This window comes from Panthera tigris, chromosome D1 (assembly GCF_018350195.1).
Source record: "Panthera tigris isolate Pti1 chromosome D1, P.tigris_Pti1_mat1.1, whole genome shotgun sequence".
NCBI classification, from domain to species: Eukaryota; Metazoa; Chordata; class Mammalia; order Carnivora; family Felidae; genus Panthera; species Panthera tigris.
In genome coordinates, this window is record NC_056669.1 from 67,143,822 (window position 1) to 67,171,422 (window position 27,601).

The following is a 27,601-nucleotide window of genomic DNA, read 5'->3' on the forward strand; positions in this document are numbered from 1 at the left end:
TGGCTTCCTATGGTTTCCAGAAAACAGCCCAGAGACCTTAGTCTGACATTTGGGATCCTCCAAACCTGGCTAGTCTGCCTTTAACCTTAGTTTATATTCTTCTCACGTGTGCCTTATTTGCCCCAATCATACTGAGCTTCTTGACATTTGTTTTTTTCTGTTCACAGCCTGTTATTTTAAGTCTCTAAGTCATTGCAGTGGCTACTTCTTTTGGGTGGCATTTTTTCCCTTCTGCTTCACTTTCCAAACTCAGCTCAAATGTCAGCTTTGTGAAGTCATCTTCCCATATTCTCTAGGATAATCATCTCCTCCCTTTGATTCTCACACTGCTCTCTTCATACTCCTCATAAACATTTGTAAAAATTTCCCTTTCCCCCACCAGATTATAAGTTATTTTAGTGTTGGGCTTGTGTTTATTCAGCTCAGTATGCCCAGTGCCCAGTTGTTTATGACATAGTATCTGCTTCATAAATGGATGTATTAATATTTGGATGGACAGATGATAGATAGATGATGGATGGGTGGGTGGGTGGATGGCTGGCAGGCTGGCTGGCTGGATGGGCAGATAGCTGGATGGGCAAATAGATGGGTGGATGGATAGATGGATGGATGGAAGATGCATGGATGTATTAGTAGATGGAAGGAAGGGAAAAAGGTAGATAGGAAGGAAGGATGGATTAGTGAGTGATTGAGTAGATGAGATAGGGAAAATGTAACCCAAATAGATTTAAAAGCTTGAAGTCCATTTAAGTACAACTGTTTTGCCTGCAGTGGGGAGGTTGCAATTGATTTTGTGATAAAACCAAAGGAAGTTGTGATGTAAAATATAAAGGAAAACACTCAGAAGACAGAAAGTAAGGAAGGCTGGGAGAAAATCATTGTAGCAGAAAAGGTAAGCAAAAGTCCAAACAACGAAGAGGGATTTTGCTACTCATCTCTGAATTGCCCAGAGCCCAGATCAGTGGATGGCACACAGTAGGTATTCAATAAATGCTTACTGAATGAGTGAGAAAGCCTATGCACAAAGCCCATATGGAACCAAAAGCAGATATATTCTCTCTCAGAAGCAATAAGTGATTTGGAAAAGTCCTTGTCTGTGAGCATCACTGAGAGAGAATTCTGTGATTTTTATGGATGCCAAGTTATACCCAGGGGCTTAGGTGACATAGGCTGATTTTCTGTTATTCGTTTGGTGTGTGTGGTAGGATCATTCTCAAACACGGAGTGTTCACACATGTGCAGCTCTGGGCTGTCAAGTGGATGGTCTTCCCTTCCTGAGTGTGGGAGCTTCAGCCAAGGAAGGAACCTGTTTTCCCTGACAGTGGGACCAGCAGAATCAGACAGAGCACCACAGCTATGTTTCACCTTTCCACAGGGAATATTAGGTGTTGAGGCTCTGAAATGGAAGTACAGCTCCAAATATAAAACAAAAAGAAATGTGATGGGAGACAAAGAAATTTCCTTACAAAAGACTTCCTGGCTATTGAGAGAGGGATGTGCTTGCACTGGATGGAGTCAGTTGCTAAAAAATTCAGCTGGTTTAGATATTTGGGGTCTGGGAATAGAAAGATACCAACACAAAATTCACTTTCCCTATCTTTCAGATATGGGAGAAAAGGGACTGCCCTCTTTATTACAGGGCTATTTAGGTCAACAAAACATTTATGAAACATTTACTATTTGCCAAGAACTGAGTTCCAACTGGGGACACAGAGAAGGAGAAAGCCTGTTCCCTGCTCTCAAGGAGCCCTGTGGGGAGGAAGGCAAGACAATAATCAATGGCAGTTCCATATGTCCAGGGCTCAAATGGAGGCATGAGTGTCAAGGTCTAGAGGTCCACAGGGGAAGGGGTTGTGCTTCATCTTACACGAAGAAACCATGAAAGGCCTCTCAGAGGAAGAAGGCTTATGAGGAGGGAAATGGAGAAAAGAAATGGTGTTCCAGGCAGATGGGCTAAACGCTGGGGCAAGACCAGTGCAAAAAGACCTAAATGGGTGTGAAAATAATTGAGATGTGAGATATTAAGGGGGGATGGGGAAAATGCAGAGTCGAGATGCACACAGGAGGTAGAGCTTCCTGGACAGGAGGAAAGCCTGGCCAGGAGGGACAGGGAAGGTGGAGTCAACGTGTCAGGCACCATTCACAGAGATGGGAAACAGATGGGAAGGAACTTGAGGGTGATGCCAAGAGGGACAGATTGGACTGTCTTCTCCCGCAGTGAGTCTGCTGTGTTGGAGGACCCTTGGGAGGAAACATCTGGATAAATGGATCTGGAGCTTAGGGCAAAGAACAGAATGGAGATACAGGTTTGAGAGTCCTCCAGGGAAGCAGATCAGGCCCTGGGGATGCCTTTCGAAGTTGACAACTGCGAGTGGGGAGGTTGTAACAAGCGGTGGCGCACAAAACCCTCACCCTGGTGGGTTCATCAGTCCAGCTGTGGGTTTTCTGGGCTACCCCTGTGGGTATCACTTCTGCCATCACTCACCTACCTGCCTCTTGGTCCTCTGGATTGTCCCTGCTCTGCATGGCTACTACATAATCGAAGCTGCGAGATTAAAAGGTGGTAAACAGAGCTCAAGCGACCAGTGTCAAATTCCAAAAGCAATGCGAGGGAGCACAGGCATCAGGAAATGGGGGGACCATTTATGTCACAGGCTTCCTGGGTCAGAGGGCCAGAGGTGGCCTCCACCAACTGCTGTAGGGGGCTCTTCTGTGCTCAGGAAGAGCTTTAGCTTGACTAGATTCCTGAGTTGGAGAGTGAGCCCTTCATAATGTGGTCTGACAGCCGAGGGTGACTTTTCCCACATATTGTTTTAAAGGGAAGACAGCTGCACTGTAGGTTCACTTTGTTCTGGGGTTTCCATTGCACTCCCCACAGGAAGAGCCCCTGGGCTGCAAGACTTGGGGGCTTCTGTGTGACAAGTTGTGGGACCAGAGAAAGGGGTGACCTTCTGGGTAGCCAGCATTAGCATTAAAACGCAAGGGCCCCACCTCTTAAGATTTAAGATGCTCTTGGGATGCCTGGGTGGCTCAGTCGGTTAAGCCTTCAATTTTGGCTCAGGTCATGATCTCATGGTTCGTGAGTTCAAGCCCTGTGTCGGGCTCTGTGCTGACAGCTCAGAGCCTGGAGTCCGTTTTGGATTCTGTGTGTCTCTCTCTCTCTGCCCCTCCCTTGCTCGCACTTTCTCTCTCTCTCAAAAATAAATAAACATAAAAAAAATTTTTTTTTTTTTTTTTAAGGATTCAAAATGCTCTTATGTTCTGGTGCTCACCCATAGGGGGAGCACTACAGTCAGCTCTCCTGAGGCCCTACTTTCCAGCTCCTGCCTCTCCCAGAATGTAAGGATTTCTGGATGGAATTTGGGGCCTGGGTTACTCAGGCTGAGTCAGTTTCTGCCTCCAGCTTCAGATGTGTCACCTGTCCCTTCCTGGAAGGAATTGTTGGGTGGGAAGAAAAAATGCCTTCAGTTAGAAACAAGTACTGCTGAGATTCAAATATTCACTTCCACACTCCTACCACAACCCTAAAAGATACAATGTCCTAGGCTTGAACCTCCAGGGGCTGGACCTGGTGGTAGTGGGGGGGGGGGTCATTCCTGGCTCTGACAATCACCAGCTGTGTGACTGGGGGCACCACCTTTCAGTCCCTTCTGCCTTAGTGTCCTTACCTGTCTGGGAAATGCCAGAAGCAGGAAGGGAGGGGCTGTTCATACCTAGTTTTGTTTAGGACAGGTATATTCAAAGAAACAGGGGTACAGCAGGTGGCTCTCCTTCTTGTCCAGGCAAACTTCTGCCCACTTCTACACACAAGGGCATGCACACAGACAAGTGCACATACAGTCAGACGCTGCCACTATGGGACCTCCCGAAGGTGTGGGTCCCCAGAATGTTATACAGGTTATAATTTAAGATAAAGGAGGGGCAGGAAGTAGCTTTTACGGGGTCCCGCCATGGGGCAGACACTATGCTGTGCATTTTTTCCATGTCACCTTATTTAGCCCTCACAGAATTCTATGCAGGGATTCAGAGAAGCTAAGCCACTTGCCCAAGGTCACTCAGTAAGTAAGTGGTACAGCCAGGACTTGAACCTTGGGGAGGTCTGGCTCCCAATGCTAGGCTCGTTCTGTCCCGCACTTCCTCTGACACAGGACCTCTCCTACTGTGCACCCTGTCCAATATCCTCCAGTCTGGGCTGCAATCCAGCTCGTCCTATCTGACTTGCTAAGAGCTCCCTGGCACAGGCTTCTCAAATCCCACTCTCATTCCTGAAGTCTGTTTATTTGATTCCCACCACCCTTCCTTTTCAACCCTGCCTAGGATGCAAGGTCTCACCAGCAAAATCTCCTTTCAGCCGACTGTCCAGTATCAGTTCTGATCCACTGGTGACTTCTCATACTTTTCAGACGTCTCAGACAATGCATTCACTTCCCCATTTCCAGCTGCAGTTCTCCCACTTAGTACAGGATCACACTGAGAGCTGTCCTCTCTGTCTTCAGCTGGAGGAAGCTAGTACTTCCAGCTCCCACGGGGTGGCCCCTCCAACCCGGCGCAGATAGAATCTGAGATGGTTGGCTGCCACATGGGTGAGTTCTCTATCACTTACAAGCCTGTGAAACACCACTGGACCAGCTTTGGGGCCACCTGCTTCTCCTGCTTCATCCCTCTCAAGTAGCCTGCTTGGCCAGTAAGGGGACAGGCTTCTCTGAATGGGTGGATGGATGGATGGATGGATGATAAATGACCTTAGAACTATACCCTCATTCCCATCTCTGGGCCCTTGATTTTGCTTCTCCTGATTCCCTACATTTGTCTCTGACTTTGGGTGGGAGAGTAACACTTCTTCTGCTCTCAGTCCTTTCTAGAGACTTCCAAATGAGGACTCTGGCCACTAGTCCATGATTTTGTCTCTTAGGCCATGGAAAGAACTTGTCAATAAGTCAGTGATTGACACTCTCCCTGCATGCCTTCTGGTCTCTTTCTGCCCAGTCTGTGCAATTGCAGAGGACAGGGCTGTGAGGACATAACCCAGGCCATTGATGCCCTGCCTATCTCCTCTTAGCGTTCACCACCTCACACTGATGGCTCCCTCTTCAATGTCTGCAATTCTCTGCCAGAGGGGGTGGCTGGACCTACAGCAGAGCAGACACTCCTGGGAGGATCCCTGGGCCAATTAGGGACGGCAGTTGGAGGAGAGACACCCAGCTCTCTTGTCACTCAGATGGCACAGCTCAGAGACATAGTCTACACTATCAGATGTCCCCTGTGAGATTACCCTCAATTCCCAGCTCATGCACCCACCTGAATTGACTCTCTTTCTGTTCCTGTCTCACTCCTCACTCCCCTAAAAGTACTTCCTGTACAAATTGCTGGGACTCAAATCCTTCTTAGGGTCTGCTTCTTGGGGCACCCAACCTAAGACAGGGTCCTAAAGCTGAAGTACTTGGTGATTCTGGCTTCCACACAGCTCTTTCAAAGGGGTCACAGCCACCAAATTCCCACAAAAGTTTCAGGACTGAGTCAGTGCATATACCAAAGCTCCAGCAAGTACAGGAGTAAAAAAAAAAAAATGTTTAACATAGTCATCTTTAATGGAAGCAAGTTATGGAGCTAATAATACTGATATTTTCAATGGACCGAATTAAATTATGCTTCCCATCTTGTATCTTAATTAAAGGAATAAAAACTGTTTCACATTTTAATTAGCAAGTATGTCTTGAAAAGACTTAAATTAATATGGGAGTCATCACCATAGGAAAGCAGCCCTCTGCCAAGATTCATGAGGCCAGAGAGAGCATGGAGAACAGAATGGGGTTCTCGTCGTGGATAAGCTCAGCCGCGGCTGGAACTCAGAAACCTTGGCTCTTTGAATTTTCTGAAGGGATAAAAGCAGGAGTCTGTTGTGTAGCTGGGAGGCATGACCATTTTCTTTTCTAGAAAGGGCCACCTTCCACATCTTTTCTAAGGCATTTGAACACTAGACCTAGAAAATGTGAGTGTAACAATGATCCTTTTTATAATGACTCTGCCTTGGCTGCCTTCTTGCTTGAGAGTTCTTAGAGGTTCTGGAAGCCTTGCTGGCAGAGACTGGGAACAACAGGGGCTCTACCCCTGGAGCTAGCCTGGCAAGTGCCTTGAATAAATGTCCTGTGCAGTTTGGGAGAGGAGTCAGGCTCCAATGGCTGTGTGTTTCCCCTGGTTTGGGGCAAGGCATGCTGTCTACCATCAAGTGTGTGAAGTCCTACAGCAGGCATGTCTGCACATTGGTTTCTTTTTTTAGTTTTACTTGAAAAAAAATTCACAAGTAATACAACTTGTTTAAAACATTGAGAATACATGAAGCAAAGAGGAAAATTCAACCCCAAAAGCATCATCCCAGCATCCGCATCCAGAGATAATCACTGATGACATTTTGATGTGGTTTCTCTGCCTGTTGGCACCTCCTGGCTAATGTTTCTGAGGCCACTGGGGAATGAGGGACGGGAGGGTGGAGGACAGTGCTCCCCTTCTCCTTCTACACCCCCACTCCAGTCCCCACAGTACCCTTCTCACCACCTGCCACCTCTCCCGTTAGTTGTTCCAGTGTTGGGTTGTCCTCACCTCATTTCTACCATGAGCTGCCTGGTTCCCCCTCCTCCATGTCCCTCAGGACACTTAACCCAAGTCTACTGTACAACGACCTGGGTTAAAGGGTTTATGTAAAATGGGGTTTCAAGATGGAAAAGGTTAGATTAGATGTCATTACTCCTCCCTTGAGGATTCTTCACTGCCTCTCTCTGTTTGGTCCAAGGTCCTGCCAGCAGACTGCTTGGCCCCCTCTCTCCCAAATGCTTCTCCTGTCTCCTCTCCTCTTGGTTGTCTCAGTTTCCCAAACCCCTTACTTGAGTTGCCAAGGGACCAATCTGAAGCCTCTTTTTCTCTTTTCTTTTTTTTTTTTTTTTAAGTTTAATTATTTCTGTTGAGAGAAAGAAAGATAGCACTAATGGGGGAGGGACAGAGAGAGAGAATCCCAAGCAGGCTCCACACTGTGGGTGCAGAGCCCACCGTGGGGCTCGAGCTCAACAAACCGAGAGCCCACATCAAGAGTCGGCTGCCCAACAGACTGGGCCACCCAGGAGCCCCACCCTCAAGTTTCTGCTACTTTGTTGTGCTAGGTTCTTTTGTTCCTATTTTGTCGCTATCTCTTCCATATAGACCAGCTCAAAGCCTTACCTTTCATAGACAAGAGACCACAGATTTTCTAAATCCAACAGCCAACTACTTTTGAGTTTTATTTTATTTTCTCCTTCTCCCGAAGTAAAAGTCTTTAATGTTGTTTGATTTTTTTTTTTTTAAACTAAATTGAGGATGGGAGAGTGGCATGTGTGCACAGGCTTAACCATATCTTTAGACTTAATTCTTAGAAGTGAAAACCTTGCTCAGGAACCATGAAGAATGTCAAGGCTTTTGACACATTCTGCCGAACTGCCATGCCCAGAAGAGTGCCATCTACTATCCTTCCGGCACTCCCCTGTGAGGGTCCATTTTCCACTAGCCTGGCCAGCTTTGGATGATATAATTTGGAGGGGGGAAAGAATGAGCCGTTTTGATGGCTGGAAGTCATACCTGCATGCTGATGGGATTTCCAAAGCAGTCTCTGAGCTGTGTGTGGGCAGAGCCCGGGAGGCAGGAGTCCCCCGTGGAAAGCCACATGTCACCTATTTGACATCAAACTTCCAAATGGAATCTTAAGTTCTGCACAGCCATTTATCAAAGAGTTTCCAAATGTCACTTTCCAATTTGCATCAGACCTTTTCTACATATTGATGTGATTCTGTAACTAATGTATGTATTTTTGCTGCTCTACCTAAATTTGCATTTGAGACTCTAATGAGGCCAGAGGGTGAGCCAACTCCCTGGGGGAAAAGCGTGCAGATGCTTCCCCATGTGGTCCATGAGGATGTCCTCAAAGAAGTCACAGAAAAGTCAGAATCAACCCAGGCAGCCCACTTGCAGTCTCTGTGACCTCTGATGCTCAGTTTGGGCTCTGGGCCGACTTTTGACCCACGTGTCCTCTTGCCTTGGGGGAGGCCTATTCTGGTTTGCTTGCTTGTTCACCATCTAAGACGATGAGCCTGTACCAGAAGGGTTGGGCCCCCTGCTTTGCCCAGGGGTTTTACCAGTGGGGGCTCCGGGGCCCAGAACTAAGTTAGAAGCTTCTGCAGCAGAGGGAACTCAGGGCAGGGAGAGTGAGATGGCCACTCCAAATCTGAATTCTTTGGGAAAACTTGTCCCAACGTCTGATACTTCTGCTGCATTGTCCAGGGGCCTGCAACGAGTACCTTTGGGCATCACTGCCCAGGGCAGGGCCTCAGCTCTGAGCCCACAGGGTTTGCACTCCAAAGAAGCTTGTGGAGGGTTTATTGCTACTCATTCTGTCACCCTCTGCTCTCTCCTCCCTTTCCCAGGCCTGAGCTTTGAAGACAAGATGTTATCTTGAAGGCTTGTTTGGAGGTTTTGGAGGGGAGCATCTGACCCTCTGTCAACTGAATCCCAGTGTGGAAGGCCTGACCTTTCTAGGTGAGCATGGGACTCCCTGGTTAGTGTCAGGTTACCTCAGGCCCTTTATTTTATTTTATTTTTATTTTATTTTTAATTTTTTTAACGTTTATTTATTTTTGAGACAGAGAGAGACAGAGCATGAACGGGGGAGGGTCAGAGAGAGGGAGACACAGAATCCGAAGCAGGCTCCAGGCTCCGAGCCGTCAGCCCAGAGCCTGACGTGGGGCTCGAACTCACGGACCATGAGATCATGACCTGAGCCGAAGTCGGACGCTTAACTGACTGAGCCACCCAGGCGCCCCTACCTCAGGCCCTTTAAACCAGCCTCCGGTCTTCCCCGGGGCATGCACTGAGGTTCCACCATCCCTTGAAAGGGAGCCACAGCCCCCAGCACAACAGCAGCAAGCAGGTACCCTAAACTCTCCTTGCTCATTCTTGGCCTGCTTTCTCTCCAAACTCCATTTTGCTCCATTCTGAATCCTTGGCTTCACACCCACATTTCGATTCTGTGTCTTGAGACTTTGGACTTGGTGTCTGTGCTTTGTCTTCCACGTATCTGGATCTCAGCTTTCTCTGGGACTCATGCACCAGGCTCTCTGCTTTTCAGCCTCCAGGATGCTGCAGGTAGGAGTTCCTGTCTATGTTCAGCCCTGGCCCCTGACCTAGGCCCCTCAGCCAGGGCCCCTGTAGGTCGAGGGCAGGCTCTCTTTCCCTCAAGTGCAAGTAGTATGGGGAGGAGAAAATAAAGGGGACCCTTGAGCTCTGTATCAGAGAAGCCGAACCCAGCCCGGGACGGTGGGGTGACAGCTAGCCAGCCCCCTACATCCATTCTTTCAAATGTATGGTCAATTCATAAAGATGGGCCAGGTGAGTACATCTCTCCCTTCCCCGCACACACCTGTCAGACCACACTTCTGCTGCAGGGAGCCACATAAATCTTTGGAACTGCTGGACTTCAGGCCCTGGGCCCGTTTCTGCCTGCCCCAGCCCTGCTTAGCAGCGGGCACCAAACCACTTAACCAGGAACTTTTTTTTTTAAGTTTTTCTTTAAATTCCAGTTCGTTAACATACAGGGTAATAGTAGTTTCAGGTGTACAATACAGTGATTTAACACTTCCGTACATCACCCCATGCTCATCACAAGTGCACTCCTTAATCCCCATCACCTGTTTCACCCTTCACCCCCCCCCCCCCCTTCCTCTCCTCTGGTGACTATCAGTTTGTTCTCTATAGTTGAGTCTGTTTCTTGGTTTGCCTCTCTCTCTCTTTCTTTTTTCCCCCTTGCTTGTTGGCTTTGTTTGCTAAATTCCACATATGAGTGAAGTCATGTGGTATTTGTCTTTCTCTGATTTATTTCACTTAGTATTATACTCTCTAGCTCCATCCACGTCATTGCAAATGGCAAGATTTCATTACATATTTTTTTTAACATTTATTCATTTTTGAGAGACAGAATGCTAGTGGGGAGGGGCAGGGAGCGAGGGAGACACAGAATCCGAAGCAGGCTCCAGGCTCTGAGCTGTCAGCACAGAACCCGACGCGGGGCTCGAACTCACCAACTGTGAGATCGTGACCTGAGCTGAAGTCGGATGCTTAACCTACTGAGCCACCCAGGCGCCCCAAGATTTCATTCTTTTTTATGGCTAATTTTCTATTGTATGTATATACCACATCCTGTTTATCCATTCATCAGTCGATAGACACTTGGCCTTTCTCCATAGTTTGGCTATGGTAGATAATGCTGCTATAAACATTGGGGTGCATATATCCCTTTGAATTAGCATTTTTTGTGTTATTTGGGTAAATACCTAGTAGTGCAATTACTGGATCATAGGTAGTTTTTAACTTTTTGAGGAACCTCCATGCTGCTCTCCAAAGTGGCTGCACCGGTTTGCATTCCCACCAACAGGGCAAGAAATTCCCCTTTTTCCACATCCTCGACAACAACTGTTGTTTCTCGTGTTGTTAATTTTAGTCATTCTGACAGGCATCATGAAGAACTTCACTTGCATGGGGACCAGGAAGGCATGAAGCCCCAGCCACTCCCTCAAGTCAAGAGAGGAGTTTTGGGGCTTCTACGGTCAGCCTGTGCATGCTGGGGAGAGACTCTGCTCTCCTTCTCAGGCCCAGGCCCAGCCTTAGCCTGCAGTCACAGGACTGCGGGCATTTCCTGGTTTGTCCCAGAGTCTTAGCAGGAATGGAGCCTGTAGTTTGCTAGGGCTGCTGTGACAAATTACTACAAACTGGCTGGCTTAAGACAACAGAAATAATTCTCTCACAGTCCTGAAGGCCTAAAGTCCAAAATCAAGACATTGGCAGAGCTGGTTCCTTCTGGAGGCTCTAAGGGACATGGATGTCTCTTGTCCTCACTTCTGGTAGCTGCTGGCAGTCCATGGTGCCCTGTGCCTTGTGAACAATAGTGCTTCAATCTCTGTCTCTGCCATCGCCTCACCTTCTGTGGGTCTCAGCTCCCCTTCTCATGTAAGGACACTGGTCATTGGATTCAGGGTCCACCCTGGTAGTCTAGCCAACTATAGAACCCTAACCTGAACCCCAGCTGACATGACTGGATTCTATCCCTGTGCAGCTTCCCCAGAAACTAAGCTTTTTCCTGGGACCCTTGCTGATTCCCTGCTGTCACCCACGACCCTGTATCTGAGCTCCTCCTGCAGTGCTCTCCCAACTTGTTCACTGAATTCTTTGATCCACCCAGAATGTCAGAATTAAACCAGGGTTCCCCATACCCCATGAGACACAGAACAATGGATTCTGGACCATTCAAACCAGGACAAGGCAGTGGCTCAGGGGAAAGGGCGTGGGCTTTGGTGTGAGACGAAGCTTGGTTCTCGGCTCCAACACTCACTCCTGGTACAAGGCGCAGGGTGGTGGAGGGGGTATTTATACTCACTGGCGAGTTTAATTAAGCTGGAGTCTACTTTGGATAATGATTATCACACCAGGCAATATTCAGTCTCCCCTACTCTAAAGCAAACTCAGGACTAAGAAATCTTACCATTTTTCTGCCAGTCACGATATGGATCTCTGTGATGGGTGAGCTTGGTTTAAATACCTCACAGTTGACAATGAATATGCAAACAGATGTTAATTAAGGCCTTTGCTCCTCTTCCTACCTCACTGTGAATATTCAGCCACAGTTAGTGGTGTTGGTATATCGCTCAGTGCCCAACCCTGAGCACCGACTGGCCTGTCCCCAGGTTGCCCTCCCCAACCTCCCAGGATTGTTCAGGGCTTGAATCATGTAGACCTGACCTGAAGAAACCTTTCTCTACTAGCGAGCAAGCACCCGCTCACACAGCCCTCTGATTAATTAACCGAGTCGTGGTTGAGGGCCTTTTTGTGGATGGGTGGAGGAGAACATGTAGCCCTGTAAACATGCTTAATTAGGCTGGATGAATTACTGGACTCCTTAGCAACGGACTGGGCCTCAAAGCCAGCCTTGTGGCATATTTGCACAATGTGCTCTGTGTTTGCATGTTTGAAACGGGATCGATCTATCTGGGGGATGCCTGTGTGTCTGGTATTCAACATTTTTTCTTGGCACAGTCAGATTAGGGGGGAGCTCAGAGGAACGTGGCCCTCCCCAGGACTCTCCTCAGAGACGAGCTATGATTCTACTATTCAGGGAGCATGGCCAGCTGCTGCCAAGCAGGAGAAACAAGATGTGCATGTAGTTGTAGTGTTAGTCAGAAGTGATATGTGAAATATTTAATAATAGGGGTAGCACAGGTTCCAACCAATCAGAGCCAACAGCAGCCCTGAATAACAGAGGTGTTCTAGTGTGTACTAGCTGAATACCAGCCGTGGAAAACGTTAGAGTTTGCAAAGAGTTTCACATATATTTACCCTGTTTGACTGTAGCCACAACCACGTGAGATGGGTTTGGATACTTTCCCAATTATAGCGATGGGGAAACTGAGGTTCAGAGAGGCTATGTGTCTTTCCTCAAAGCCACATAGCTAATGCCATAGCTAGAAGCCAAGCACCGTCCTTGTTTCTACTACCATATCCTTTGGCTGTGCCTACACAGATTCTGGGGCTCCACCACGTCCAGGAAGATCTAGAGAAAACCCCCAGCTGTGGCTGGGCTGCCAACTGGCAAGCCCGGGGCCAAGGTGAGAGTGAGGGCAGGAGAGGGGCCCACAGTGTTCTGGGATTTGTAGTCAATCAGGGTGGAGCCAAGAGGCAAGAATGGGCCTTTTTGTGTCCTCTGCTTGCAAAGCTCTATGACCCTAGGGAGGCTCCGAGGAAGAGAAGAGGGTACAGAGCAAACATAGAAGCATTCCTGGAAGGCAAGGGCACACTATTTATCCGGAAAGTGATCCCTGGATGCCAGGAGGAAGTGGGGAAAGTTAGATACAGAAGGCAAAGAGCTAATTAACAAGTCACCATTGTGGGCATTCCCCTGGGGACCTTCCAAAAACCATGTGGCCCTTGCCTCAGAATTGTGCCAGTGGAGAAATAGGAGGTGGGGCACTTTTCTACCCTCTGCCACCCCCCAGCCCCTCGCATGAACTTCACTGCACTTCATGGTTGTGTCGGGCCACTAAGAGAAGTCAGCCAGGCAGAGACAAGAGACCGGGCGCAGGGGGTGAGGCCTGAGGACTGTCTTCACAACTGCCAGTGAACTTGGGCTGCTGGAGGGATATGGGATGGGGCAGCCACAGCATCTGCTATGCCCACATATCCCATAGGGGGCCAGAAAACAGGCTTTTTCCCGTTGTGGGCTGGTTTTCTCCATGGGAGGCATGGAGGCCTGGATGTTTCAGTCCCATGCCCAGGACAACACCTGATCTTCTGGGAAACTCTGAAGAACATGCCCCTCGACTCTCCAGCTGTGGAGTCTTACTGTCTGGACTTCCATCTCCCAATCCTCTGACTTATTTGAGAAGCTTCTGGAGCCTTCACAGTTTGGGGAGCCTTGCTTGTGGCTCTGGTGGGAAGTGCCACATGCCCCAAGGCTGACAGTTTCCCCTCCTCCATGTCCTTACCCTCACACCAATCTGTAGCTGGCATCTCTACCCTGCCAGAGGGCCTGCTGAGGACATGTGACAGATATAGAACGTTTTAATTTCAGATGCCATTGATCTAGAGCATGTTAATAAATGGCACCTGTCGGTCCAAATGTTGTTTGCCATTTGTCTTGTCTTATCTGAGCACTGACTGCATCTAGATAGGAGCCATGGCAGTCTTTGGGGACCGATTGTCACACAGCTGCTCCCCCCACCCTCCTGCCCCAGCGTCAAGAAGACTTGTCCCTCCAGCCTATGAATAACAAGGGCAGTGCCTCTGAGGTTGGCTTAGGGGCCAAGGATAGGAGAAAGTATCAGCAAATTGCTTGGAGTGGCTAAGAGAAGAGTGTCTTCACCTCCACTACGAGGGCTAGTCTTCCATTTTGGCGGTGAGTTGAAGAGAGACTGGATTGTTACCTGCTTACGGACCTCCACAGGCAGCCTCATTTATGTAACAAGTACAGGTGGGGGTTCATTATGGGAGCTTGTAGCTTGGCCCTATCTAGCCATATGGACACAGGCATGTTGAATGCCCTCTCGTTTCTTTCATCACATCACCTAGGAAAGAAGCATGGAGGTCTCTACCTGGTGCCATTTCATTGGGCTGCTGACAGCACTAAGTCAGGACAGCACTAAGAAAAGTAGAAGGAACTGTGGAGATGCACTTCATTTATATCAAGGTGGATGAGTCAAAGCCAAGAACACCTGTACCCATATGGGATGGGTGAGGCTGGGCATGGTGACTCACCGATAGCTTTGGGAGAGAATCAGTGATGTTAACCCATCTGGATAAAGACAGAATGTGCCAGCAGAAGGGAAGGGGTCCAACACAGAAAGTGGGCTTCAGAGAGGAGGGGTGGTAGTCTAGCCCCAGCTCTGTCCTAGAGACAGGTCTGTTTTGGGGTGAGGACAATTCGTGGATCTTAGTGGAAATAATTCTCTCTGCCTCCTAATATTCCTCTTGTCTTATTCGGACACAACAAGCAAGCAAGCCTCTGAAGAATGTTTTGGTCTCCTCAATGCTCTAAAAGAGTATCCTGGTATGGTGGGTGTCAGCTGGATTTTCCAAGGAGCATTGTGGTGCCAGTATCCTATTTCCCTCTTTTTCATCCACCAACTCTTGGCATAAGGATGAAACGCCCCCAGATCCCCAGGTGATGTAGCCTTCAGGCAATCAGAACATAATGTTCCTGTCCTGGCCACAAGGGATGAATTCAGTGATGGCTACATGACCTAATGAGAACCCAAGTGATGCAGTGAGATGCTTACTGGGGCTTCCAGAAGAGAATCCTTATTCCTGCCAGCTAGACTGGAAGCTGAGAGGATGGGGTCCTGGAGGGCAGGAAGCTATCTTGCAACAATATGGAGCCTAAGATGGAAGTCCACGTGGTGCAAAACAGAACCCAAAAGAGGAAGAAATTGAGTCCCAGTGATACCATTTGAGCCCTGAATCCAGCAGGACCTGAAGTTGGACCTACCTCTGGAACTTTCAGCCTTGAAAACAAATAAAGTTCTTTCGTGCTTAAGTCATTTTGAGTTAGAATTTCTACCTCTTGCAACTACAAGGGTATCAACTGAAGTACCTGGATGAGGGATAGTAACATTCCAGTCACCTTTATGAATAGTTAGGTTGCATTCTTACTTTGCATCAGTGTCTTTTGAGCTGTGTTTACCCTGAAAGACTGATGATTTGGGGGTGCACTGAAAAAAGTCTACATTCTGAACTTGGCTGGCTGATAACTTGGCCTGGGTATAGCCCACCTATGAAAGACACTGACCAAGTGACCACCTCTGTGGTAATTGTGGATGGCACCTTATTTGTTCACCAACATACCCCCATGGGCTTCCTTCCTTCACGAGGCTGACAAAGTCACAGATGCTAGGTTACATATCATTCATTGTTTTGCTTATTGGGATGTCCTTTAATTCATTCAACAAATAAACAAACAAGGAAATGGTGAAAAATAAGGGTAGTCTTGTTGACTGAGTCAGGAGTAATATTCAAAATACAGTAAAACCTTGGTTTGTGAGCATAACCTATTCCAGAAACATGCTTGTAATCCAAAGCACTTGTATATCAAAGTGAATTTCCCCATAAGAAACAACAGAAAGTCAGATGATTTGCTCCACAACCCAAAAATATTCATATAAAAATGATTACAATACTGTAATATATAATACAAAGTAATAAAGAAAATATAAAATATAAAGAAAAAGAAACAAATTAGCCTACACTTACCTTTGAAAACCTTCATGGCTGGTGTGAGGGAGACATGAGAGAAGAGGGTTATTGTGTAGGACAACTTTCACTATCACTAACAGAATCACTGCCAGCTATTGGCTCCATGGAATCTTTTTCTTTTTGTGTAACTTTAACAAGGAACCTATCCAATGACACTTGCTTTTGCCTCCTTTTGAGGATTTCATGGAAATGTGACATTGCATTGGTAATCCTCCACAATCCCGCAGAGAGAGAGAGAGAGAGAGAGAGAGAAGAACCATTGGCTCAGCTGTGATCATGTGACATTCAGCATCACTGTACTACTCATATTGCAAGACATCGTTCATTTATCAAGTTGAAATTTATCAACTTGAAATAGGAATGTTTGCTCGTCTTATGGAACACTCGCAAAACAAGTTATTTGCATCCAAGGTTGTACAGTATTGCATTTAATAACCAATATGGTCTACTATAGAAGCTGTGGTTCCTGCAAGCTGTGGTCCATGCAAGGGCACCTCTAGAGAATGCTGGGCCATGTCAGGGATCTCAACACACCATATACCTTGTGGGGGGGCCAGTGCCAGGTTGAAGAATCCTTATTTTACCTTGAAGACAACTGGGAGCTATTGGGGCTGTATAAGAAGGAAACTGACTTAACCAGATTTGTGACTTGGAAGCATGTTTCTAGTGATGGTGTAGAAGATGATTGGATGAAGCACCACAGACAGGTAACCTTGGCAGAAGGCTGGTGACGACAGTCCAAGAGAAAGATGGGGTTCTATGTTAGAATAATCTTTTCCCCTTTGGGGGCTACTGAACTGAGTGGCTTGGAAGGACTTGGCCTTGAGATAATGTGTGTTGGGGGGTGGGTAGTTGAATCTCCATAAAATGTGACACTTTTTCTGATGGTGTGGGGCAAGAGTTGGCTGTTTTTTGGTTTTTCCTTTCCCGTTGTGTTTAGGAATTCCCGAACACTCCCAGGAAAACTGCCCTTGCAACATCCTGCCCTCCATACCTCCCACCATCCCGGTGCTCCACAGGGATTCTGAAAAGCTTCAATTCACTGATACACATCAGGGAGAAAGAAGATGCTGCTCAGCTATTTAAGCTTTGACTATCTCTGCTTGAAAAGCTTGAGATAAAATTTTCTAAAGAATCCTCCTTCCTTCATTGCTGGGGTGGGGGGGGGGCACTTAGGTGGCTTAGACCCTTAACCAACCACACTCCACCAGCAACCCTGAGAAGATCCCTGAATGTTTTTAAGTGGAAATGAATGGATCATCAACCTTGGGGAAATTCATTCATTAATCATTTGCCAAGCCCCTACTGTCAATCAGGCGCTTCTGCTCCTTTCACACCTGCACACCGCAAAACATGTCATCAGCCCACAAAAGGGGGTGGTCGAGGCAAATCAAAGGGGTATTTTTTTTCCCTCATTGGGAAAAGCTGGCGCAGCCCCGGGGCAATATTAATGGCCAGATCCATTTAGGAGCTCCAGAACTGCCCCTTTCTTGGTTCTTCCATTTCCCTAAGGTAATTCTTAGGCATCCAAAGATTATGGCTCTAACGGACAACAGGTCAAATCAAGCACCGGTTTGATAGGTCACCTCTGTTATTCCCCAGTATCAGAGAATAGCGCTCCCACAAAGATCCCCTTTACTGCACTGTGATGTCTTCTGCAGATCTTGGAAGCAGTAGCTATAAGGGCCCAAGGCTGCCACTCAGCCCAGACCAGACTTTGGCCTTCGGGATGGTTTTGCAATTAAGTAGGTGATATGGTTTTCTGCTGATAATCCCTTTTCTGTGGCTAGGAAGTTGATTCAAAGCTGCTTCTCACTGGAAAGCTTTCCTTTTCATTCAAAACTGGGCTCTTAAAGGAGACAACTCTTTTTGTACTGAATATTCAAGCCACCATTGTAAAGGACAGCTTTTTTTTTTAATGTTTATTTTATTTGTATTTATTTTGAGAGGCGGGGCAGAGGGAGAGGGGGAGAGAGAGAGAGAGAGAGAGACAGAGACAGAATCCCAGGCAGGCTCCATGCTGTCAGGGTAGAGTCTGTCGCAGGGCTCCATCTCAGGAACCTAAACCAAAATCAAGAGTGGGACGCTTAACCAACTGAGCCACCCAGGCCTTTGAATGCAAAGAGAGTCCTTTCCTCACATAGAGTCTTGGGGGAGCCTGTCCGCTAGGTGTGGGTGTGGGGAAGGGGATTCATGGTGAGGAAATGTTGAGGGTAGAGGGGGAAATAGAGGGGGTCCAAGGATGGGAGAAAGCCAGACAAACTCAGGAAGAATGCCAGTTGTCTTGAGGGCCAGCCTTGTTGTGGGCACAGAGGTTGAGCAACTCCCCTGTGGGCACAGGGGGATGCTAAGTAATCTAATGGGAGGAATCTGCTGGAATCCTAGATCACAGTTAATGCTAATAACAGCTACTACTTGCACTATACTTACTATGTGCCAGGCACTATTCTTTGTATGTATTAACACATTTAATCCTCAAAACAAGATAAATGTCATTATTATTATCATTTTCCAGATGTGGAAATTGAGGCAGAGAACAGTGGAGTAATTTGTCCAAGTCACAGGGCTGGTGAGTGGTGAGGCAGGATTCAGAGCTGAGGAATCAGTTGCGGGTCTGTCTGAGATCTGCTGCCCCAGGATGGGGTCTGGAGAGGGGGCCCCACCCACACCAGCAGGAGGGTCTGGGTGAGTTCCTGGGACCCTTAGGTTTTCACCTACACAGGTGGGGGAAGGATGGATACCAGTGGGTCGTGGTGAAGAGAAAATGAGACAGTGAGAGGGAAGTGTGCTCTGGGGGCCGGAGGGGTCTGGGCACACCTTCAGTGAGGTTGGTTTGCTGCTAGGAAGAGGGGAGATGGGAGGCTGAGAGATTGGCTTTTCCAAGGAGAACCCAGCTGGTGCCCCAGAGACTCTGAGATTCTAGGGGAGCCATTGAGCCTGGAGAGGAGATGAAGGAGGCAAGAGAGAAGGACTCCCAGGAAAGGAAGTGAGCCTGGCATCAACCCCCCTCAGGGGCCATCCAGACCCAGAGATGGAGCTGGAATTCTCACTTCATGCAAGGTCCCATCTGGGGAGCCGGAATGGGCCTCTGGACATTCCACTGGAGCCCAGCAGAGTGTTCCTACTGCAAACCTCAGAGGTCTCGGGCAGCTCTCATCAGGGCCCCTCCTCTATCCCTCTTCCTTCCGCTCTAAACTCTGCTCATCTCTCAAGGCCCAGGCCAGATGCTGCCTCCCTCATGGAGCTTCCAGGTCATTTACAAGACCAAGGACCATTCAGCTTCCTGAATGACTCACCACTGTGCGTCCACTTTCTGCCTTTTGTCAGGCTTATTTGCATCTGTGTGAGCTCACCAAGTGTGGGGAACTTGGTTACTCCCTGAGCCCTTGACAAATGTTTATTGAGTTGAATTGAGGAATGGTTTGGGAGTAGGCACAGCCCTCCTTCTAGCTCTACTGTGTGACCGTGGGTTAGTCACGAAACCTCTCTGGGCTGTCTCATCTGATGAGGAGAGGGTTGGGTGGGATGATTTGGAGGGCCCCTTCAGCTTTGACCTCCCAGTGTTCTAGGGATGGAATGTCACAAGGTGGGCAAGCAGAGGTCCACCTGTGTGTCTGAGAGGCTGGCCCCCCTCGGCTGTGGCCTCTGTGGAGCAGACTCTGTGCCCAGCACTTGTCTTTTATTATTATTATTTTTTTATTGTTTATTTTTGAGAACTCCTTTGGGAGTTCTTTGAGAGACAGAGCACAAGCAGGGGAGGAGCAGAGAGAGGGGGAGACACAGAATCCTAAGCAGGCTCCAGGCTCCGAGCTGTCAGCACAGAGCCTGATGCGGGGCTCAAACCCACAGACTGTGAGACCGTGACCTGAGCTGAGGTCGGACTCTTAACCAACTGAACCACCCAGGTGCCCCCTAGCGCTTGTCTTTAATGCCCTTTGATTCTCACTGGCGGCTCTAAGAAGTCATTTAGGACCCTGAGTGGGTAGAATGAACACCGGCTTTATTCGTCTGGCAACAAGAATTTGGTTGGCAATAAATTGCTTGGCCAATGAGAGCATAATCACTTCTCATCAGATGACCCCTTGCCAGGAGCTGTTCTAAAATCCTGTCTATGGCTGATCCAGCTCTCACTCCCAAGGAAAAAAATTAAAAGCAAATTAGATGCAAGGATGATGAATTTGATGAAGGACAAAGATACCCTGAGGTTCTGTCTCCTGTAGAAAGACTCAGGAAGTGGGGAGCAGGTCACAAGCAATCTTAAGAAGCTGCCAAAGCCTGAGGTGGGAAGAACTGGCAGCCGCCCCCCACCCCCACCCCCAATCTCACGCCTGTGATGTAGGAAAGCGGGCTTCAGGCCCAATTCCACTGCATGGTGGACAATTATTCACTCGACAGGCGGGCAATAAGACAGTTCTCACAACCTGTTCTGTGAGTTCCGCAAAGTCCCCGCTCTCCATCCTATTACATCCAACCTCACCTTATGCGAAAGGACAATGTAGACAGGACAAAATCCCATCAGAGGGATTCCATGCTTCTGGTCGACATCACAAGGTGAGAAAGCCTCCTAAACCAATGACCAGACCCAGAACTGTGCCTCAGGGGTGAAAGGCACGGGTCTCCTTGGATTCTTATGTCCTTGTCACACAAAGATGAGTATTGTCCCCAAACTATTTTCAGCCAGACCGCATATCTGAACCCCTTTCATTCCACCAATGCAAACTCATTTCTGATATTCATCTTGCTAGCCAATATGCTACCATTTTCTCCAATAAAACTCATTTCTGACATGCAACATGCTAATTTTCGGAGCCTTAGCTGTTGGATGAAAAAAAAAATAATAGAAGTGCTTACACCGGTCGTTTCTGACATATGGGCTTCATCCTGAGTGTGCATGTTAGCTCATGACCCCTGGTCTGTAGACTCTCAATTAGGGCAACATCTTAGAAAATTGAGTTCCTCTCTATGCTGAAGTATTTGGAAGTAAATTATGGGCATCATAACAAGAAACCAGTAAGGGAGACCCTGTGACTCTGCAAATCATTGAGTTTGAAGAGAGAAAATAATTTACGAAACCTTATCTCATACACAACTTCTCTCCCCAGCTGGAGATTCAGTCACTGACTGAGTTCAAATCCCTGATCCCCATCACCAGCTTCCCTCTGCCCCTGGCCACAGGTGGAGTCACCAAACTCTCCAGAGTCTGGACTGCAGGCAACCTTAACAGAGGAGCCTGGTGCAGATCTTAGAACAGTGTGTGATCGTAAGTATTCAGGCCACTGGATGAGCCTTCAAGCTGAGTTCCCTCCATAAATTTAGTTTGGTTTGAATTTTATGTCAGTGGCATTCCTGGGAGAGATGTGGATTTTCACCTCCTTACAATACAAACCACTAATTCAGGCCTCTGGGAGTTCTTTCGTGGGGGGGCTTTCACTTCCTATAAATGTACTGCCTAGATTTTGGGCACATTTAGGGACTCAGAGTCAGTTTAGCATTTTAAAAAAGCTAAAGAATATGTAAAGCATCCTAATAAAAATATAGTTAGAGCCCAGGCGGGAGGAATAATCATTACGTTAATGCATGGGGCTCGTATTCCCAAAGGCACTTTTGTGCTTATATAAAATCCTTTTCCCCCTGGTTAACTGGTCTCAGAGAATGGCACTGTATTTACTGTTTTGTTGTTGTTGTTTTCTGAGACCATTGGCATTTCTGAGTCTGGTTTTTGAAGTTCCATCCATGTTTTTATTTATGAAGCAAGCATGATACAGACAGCCCTGTGAACAGGTCCTGAGTTTTGGAATCAGACACCTGGGGTCCCCTTCACAGCTCTGCCACCTCCCAGCAGGATGAGCTTGGGCTCTTCTTAGCTTCAACCTGAGCCCCAGTGTCTGCATGTGTGAAATGGGGCTAATAAAATTTATTTGGGGTCATGGGATGACTAAACTCATCAGTATTTGTAAAGTACTTATCATTTAGGAAGTGCTCTGCTCTGTTAAGGGTAGGTGTTTAGTCCAAGGCCAACCTGACAATGCCTGTGTATGGAAACAGCTTTAGAAATGTGTGCCCTCGGGCACTGTGAGTGGTTCTGTTCTGAAGAATAATTATTTGTGAGCTAGTGGATCTGAAGCCTGGCTGACAGTGGTGGGTGGGCCTCAGACCGGGGGTATAGTGCACTTACCATTTGGACCCCAACTCTGGGCACTGCTTGGTAGACTTAGCAAGGCTCTAGAATCCAGACCTTCTCTGGAGTCCTGCCTGAAGTTGGTGGTGGCTTGTGCTGGTCCCAAGTGAGGAACGATCGTCAGTCACAGATCCCTGGTTGGGAGATACATGAGGCACTGACCTCCTCCTCTCCTCAGCACATCCCCTCACCACACCACCGCCTCCTGAGGCTCAGCACCCCCACCGGCCACCCCAGGTCAGAAGGAGGTCTGGCTCGGCATCAGCAGCCTAGCACCGGGTCCTTCTGACCTTCTGCCACCTCTTCTCTAGCCAGTCCTCCCCTGTCCCTTGCAGCCAGGCTCCAACGATGGAGGTGCTGCTTCAGTTCCTGTCTGGTGTTTCAGAGTTCTAGAACTAGAATCGAGCCTTGCTCCCCTTACCCTCCCCTTTGCCAGGCCCCAAGAGTCATGCCCCTGGTTTCCAGGATCTGTGACTGGGGTCCTGCTACCTTCTCGGAGGCACCCCTAACCCTGGGCTCCCCACTCAATGTCCACTGCCTAACCCATCACCAAGCATTTGACCATGTGTGAGTCCATCTGGCCGTGGGCCTTGGCCACCCTTGGGCTGGTGTGTCCCACCCTGACTGAGCCCTGGGCCAGGCCCAGGAGGGCATAGCCCCAGGAGGGCATAGCCGCTGCCAGCCCCAGCTGACATGGGCACAGTCAGCACAGAGGCCATCTGCTGGGTGTCCAGGGAGCCCACACACACTTGGCTGGGAGTCAGGAAGTCTCAACTGGGGAGCAGCATCCGCCCCTCACGGCCTCTGCTGGAGAGTTGTGGGAGGGTTCTGCAACCCCAGCTCCTTGCTCAAGCTGTCTCTGCAGGCTCTGAAGCAGCCTGTGTCAGGAATGTGGGAGGGGGTGCAGATCAAGGCGGGGGAGCTGCTGGCAGCTGTAGGGAGGGGCGGGGGTGGCAGCTGCTGCTGTGACCGCCCACTCTCCTGTCCCCTCCACAGTGTGGCATTTTGGGACCAAAGGAAGCCTCCACCCCAGATGTTTCTGAGCTGAATGTAGAGACATGGGCAGGATCAGGCCCGAATGTAGAGACATGGGCAGAATCAGGCCCTCAGTATGTCCTTGGTCAATAATTAACATGAACAAGACTCCAAAGCTGTTTTTCAATGCCCAGCCCCTTGTCGCCCACTTCTGCTAGTCAGGTTCTGACTAATTGATCTGAAGCAGAGTCTGGGCTAAGTATTTTTCAAAGCTCTCCAGGTGATTATGATGTATAGCCAGTGCTGAGAACTTCGGCTCCAGAGCTTTGCTATTCAAAGTGTGGCCCATGGGCCAGCAAAACTGACATCACCAGGGAGCTTGCTAGAAATGCGGGGGTGCCTGGCTGGCTCAGTCGGTCAAGCATTCAACTCTTGCTTTCGGCTCAGGTCATGATCTCATGATTTGTGAGGTGAAGTCCTGAGTCAGGCTCTGCACTGACAGTGTGGAACCAGCTTGGGATTCTCTCTCTCCCTCTCTCTCTGCCCCTCCCCAGCACGTGCGTGCTCACACACACACTCTCTCTCTCAAAATAAACAAACATTTAAAAAATAAATAAATGCAGACTCTCAACCCCAGCTATGGAATCCGAATCTGCTTTGTAAGATCCCCAGGGGGTTCAGAGGCACATTAAATTTGGGAATCACTGTGGGAAATAAAATCAACCTTCACCCAAGGAGGGCTGTTTTAGGACACCTCTGGCTGCTGCTTAATGGCTGTGACTTTGCCCATGTCAGCTGGGGCTGGCAGCGGCTATGCCCTCCTGGGCCCGGCCCAGGGCTCAGTCAGGGTGGGACACACCAGCCCAAGGGTGACCAAGGCCCACGGCCAGATGGACTCACACATGGTCAAATGCTTGGTGATGGGTTAGGCAGTGGACATTGAGTGGGGAGCCCAGGGTTAGGGGTGCCTCCGAGAAGGTAGCAGGACCCCAGTCACAGATCCTAGAAACCAGGGGCATGACTCTTGGGGCCTGGCAAAGGGGGGGGGGTAAGGGGAGCAAGGCTCGATTCTAGTTCTAGAACCTCTGAAACACCAGACAGGAACTAAAGCAGCACCTCCATCGTTGGAGCCTGGCTACAAGGGACAGGGGAGGACTGGCTAGAGAAGAGGTGGCAGAAGGTCAGAAGGACCCGGTGCTAGGCTGCTGATGCCGAGCCGGACCTCCTCCTGACCTGGGGTGGTGGGTGGGTGGACTGAGCCTCAGGAGGCAGTGGTGTGGTGAGGGGATGTGCTGAGGAGAGGAGGAGGCCAGTGCCTCATGTATCTCCCAACCAGGGATCTGTGACTGACGATCGTTCCTCACTTGGGACCAGCACAAGCCACCACCAACTTCAGGCAGGACTCCAGAGAAGGTCTGGTTTCTAGAGCCTTGTAAGGAGCGGGTAACCAACCTTCGTATTGGTCCATTTTCTCCAGAGAAACAGGTTTCTTTTCCAGGAAACCTGCTTTTGCTTGTGAGGCCTTTAGCTGATTGAATGAGGTCTAGCCACATTATGGAGGGTAATCGCCTTTACTTCAAGTCCGCTGATTGTAGAAGTTTACTCCATCTACAAATACCTTCAGGGCCACGCCTAGATTAGTGTTTGATTGAACCACTGGGTGATGTAGCCCAGCCAAGCTGACACCTGAAAGTAATCATCACACCCTCCAATGTGTCCACTGGTGTGGTTTTGGGGTGCCAGTGCCTTTAGGGGAGCGAGCATTTGCCTGCCTGTCTGTACGCAGGGCTGGATGCTGGTGTTCAGTAGGGATGGGAATGGATCCTCCCTGTCCTTCTCCACCCCTGCCTGGGCTCAGGTCCCCAGCACCCAAAGCTTAATCAGTGCCACAGTCTCCCAACTGTGGTTTCCAGCCTTTTCTCACAGCACACCCAGCAAGACCTTCTTAAAAGCAAATCCAAATAGCTCACTCCCTGTCTCCCTAAACTATTTTGGTTGCCTTTCTCTTAGCACAGCTGACTTCTTTCCAGCCAAGCCACTGCCTGCAGGAACTACCAATACGTCCTCAAAAATCCAGGCAGCCTCATATCTTTGGGTGTTTGCTCATGCCAAGAATGCAACTTCTTTACTTATGCACTCTATCCTGTCTCTCTTTTATCTGTCACCCACTGCCTATGTACACACACTCAGACACACATGCATATACACACGTGTGAGCACACACTCAAGAATGCCTAGTCTAGTGGTGTATCTAGACCTCCTCTATGAAGTCTTTCCTTGCCTCTCCTTGCCACCTTAGGACTAACCACTCTGTCCTTTTTGTCCTCTCATCCACTCACCCCGTGCACTTGCCCACCCTGGGGTCTGTATAAACTTCTAGCACAGGGCCTGGTATATCTTATTGCCCTGAGTTTTATCTGTCTTCTGCAGTGATAGTGCATTCCATGGGACTCTGTCTCCGGCAGGATCACGGGGCCAGATATGCATGCAGTCGGCTCTCAATCAGTGTCTGTAAACGAACAGTGACGGAAGGAATGAGAAACTCAATGGATACATGCATGCGTGAATACCAAGCTTCCCCAAACCAGCTCATTTCTTTTTTTACCCTTTGAAGCATCCTGATGCCTTCTCTTGTTTTTTTAACTTAAAAAAATTTTTTATATTTTGAGAAAGAGAGAATGTGAGCAGGGGAGGGGCAGAGAGAGAGAGGGAGAGAGAGAATCCAAAGTAGGCTCTGAACTGCCAGCGTGGAGCCTGAGGTGGGGCTCAGACTCATGAACCATAAGATCATGACCTGAGCTGAAACCAAGAGTTGGACACTTAACCAACTGAGCCACCCAGGCACCCCAGAAGCTTTCTGATGCCTTCTAATTCCCACTGACAACCTGAGACTCAAAGAGGATGTTTGGATCCCATTAGGTCAGCCAGAATCTCACTCCTTCTCCCTGCTGCTGGGCAGAGCAGAGGTGGGGGTAACAAATGCAATAGCTTGTGTGTGTCGAGCACTTACTATGTGCTGAGCTTTACGTGGATTATTTTATTGAATACTTACAACTCTGAGGGCAAGTATCCCACTGTGCAGATGAGAAAACTGAGACTCAGTGACACAGCTAGTAAGGGGCAGAGCCAGGGCTTGAACTTGGGCACCAAGCCTGATTCCAGGGTCCCTCCTCAACCACCATACTAGACTGTCTCCCAGGGGGACATACAGTTGCATTGAACAATTTGGTGGAAAGCACTTTATTTAAATACAACTCAGACCACAATTTGATTTAAGAAGTATATTTTCACTTTTATTCTTTATAGGTAATGTTGATGCATGATGAAGTTTCTTCTAATGTACTTATTTTTTATTGAGATATAATTCACATATCATAAATTTATCCTTTTAAAGTGTACAATTTAGTGGTTTTAGTATATTCATAAAGTTGTACCATCACCAGCCACTATCTGATTCCAGAACATTTTTATCACCCCCCCCCCCCAAAGAAACTACATATACCCACTAGCAGTCACTTCCCATTGCCCCTCCCTCCAGCCCCTGGCAATCACTAATCTCCTTTTGTCTCCATTAGTTTGTTTATGCTGGACATTTTATATAAATGGAATCAGATATTTTGGGGCCTTCTGTGTCACTTTTTCACTTAGCCTGATGTTTCCAGTTTCGTCCGTGTTGTAGCATGTATCAGTAAATCATTCCTTTCCGTGGCTGGATAATATTCTGTTGTACAGTAGGCTGAGTAATGACTCCCAAAGACATCCGTGGCCCATCCCTGGAATGTGATCTTATATGGCAAAAGGGATTTTGCAGATGTGACTAACTAAGGATTTGAGATGGGAAGATTATCCTGGATTATGATAAGGATAAGGATAAAAGCAGGATTGCCGTGTTGCTCTTTGAAGATGGAGGGAGGGGCTTCAAGCCAAGGAATATCCAGTGGCCACTGGAAGCACCAAAGGCAAGGAAAGAGATTCCTCCTTCATAACCTCTAGAAGGCACACGTCCTGCCTCTAGCCAGTGAAACCAGTTAAGGGCTTTCAGCCTCCAAAACAGTAAGATAATAAATTTGTATTGTTTTGGAAATTTCTGGTAATTTGTTACAGCAGTAATAGGAAACCAATATAATATGGATATGGCACATTTTGTTTATACATTAATTAATAGACATTTGGGGTTTTCTTTTTTGCACTTTCTAGCCATTGTGAATAATGCTGCTATGAACATTCATGAACAAGTTTGTGTGTGGACATACTTTCAATTCTCTTGGGTCTATACCTGTGGTGGGGGGAATTGCTGGATCATAGGGTAACTGTTTATCTTGATGAGCTTTGTTTTGCAGACTCTTGCACATCCTGAATGGCCAGCAAAGTTTCAAACCGGGCAAGCTGATGGCCGGGCAGTCCGGGGAGATTAGCATACGGGAGCGCTGCGGAGGGCAGGCAGTCTGGAAGTTCCAAAGAGCATTTCTAAAACTCGAGCTGCCATTTCATGCATATGCAGCACTTTCCCAGAGCCAAAGGCAATGGGACTGCAATCGCTTTTTTCTGTGTATTTATTCGAAGGTAGAAGCAGGTATGCGGTTTCCTAAAGCTGCTGCTGAAACAGTGTAGATATGCCTAATTTGGTAAAAATAAACA

At 48.2% G+C, this 27,601-nt stretch overlaps 2 long non-coding RNA genes across 3 annotated transcripts; one reads left to right on the plus strand and one right to left on the minus strand.

The window, feature by feature from the left end:
- The first annotated feature begins 602 nt into the window (after positions 1-602).
- On the plus strand, positions 603-27,601 carry LOC122231410. 2 transcript variants are annotated; one of them, XR_006208642.1, is made up of 4 exons: positions 603-892; positions 8,445-8,556; positions 9,057-9,162; positions 27,304-27,601. It is a non-coding gene; the product is annotated as an uncharacterized LOC122231410 (long non-coding RNA). The 2 variants fall into 2 exon arrangements; XR_006208643.1 differs by lacking the exon at positions 27,304-27,601 and adding an exon at positions 14,131-14,246.
- On the minus strand, positions 17,830-22,360 carry LOC122231411. Its single transcript, XR_006208644.1, has 3 exons — positions 22,279-22,360; positions 21,986-22,122; positions 17,830-17,871 (listed from the first exon to the last, which is right to left on the minus strand). It is a non-coding gene; the product is annotated as an uncharacterized LOC122231411 (long non-coding RNA).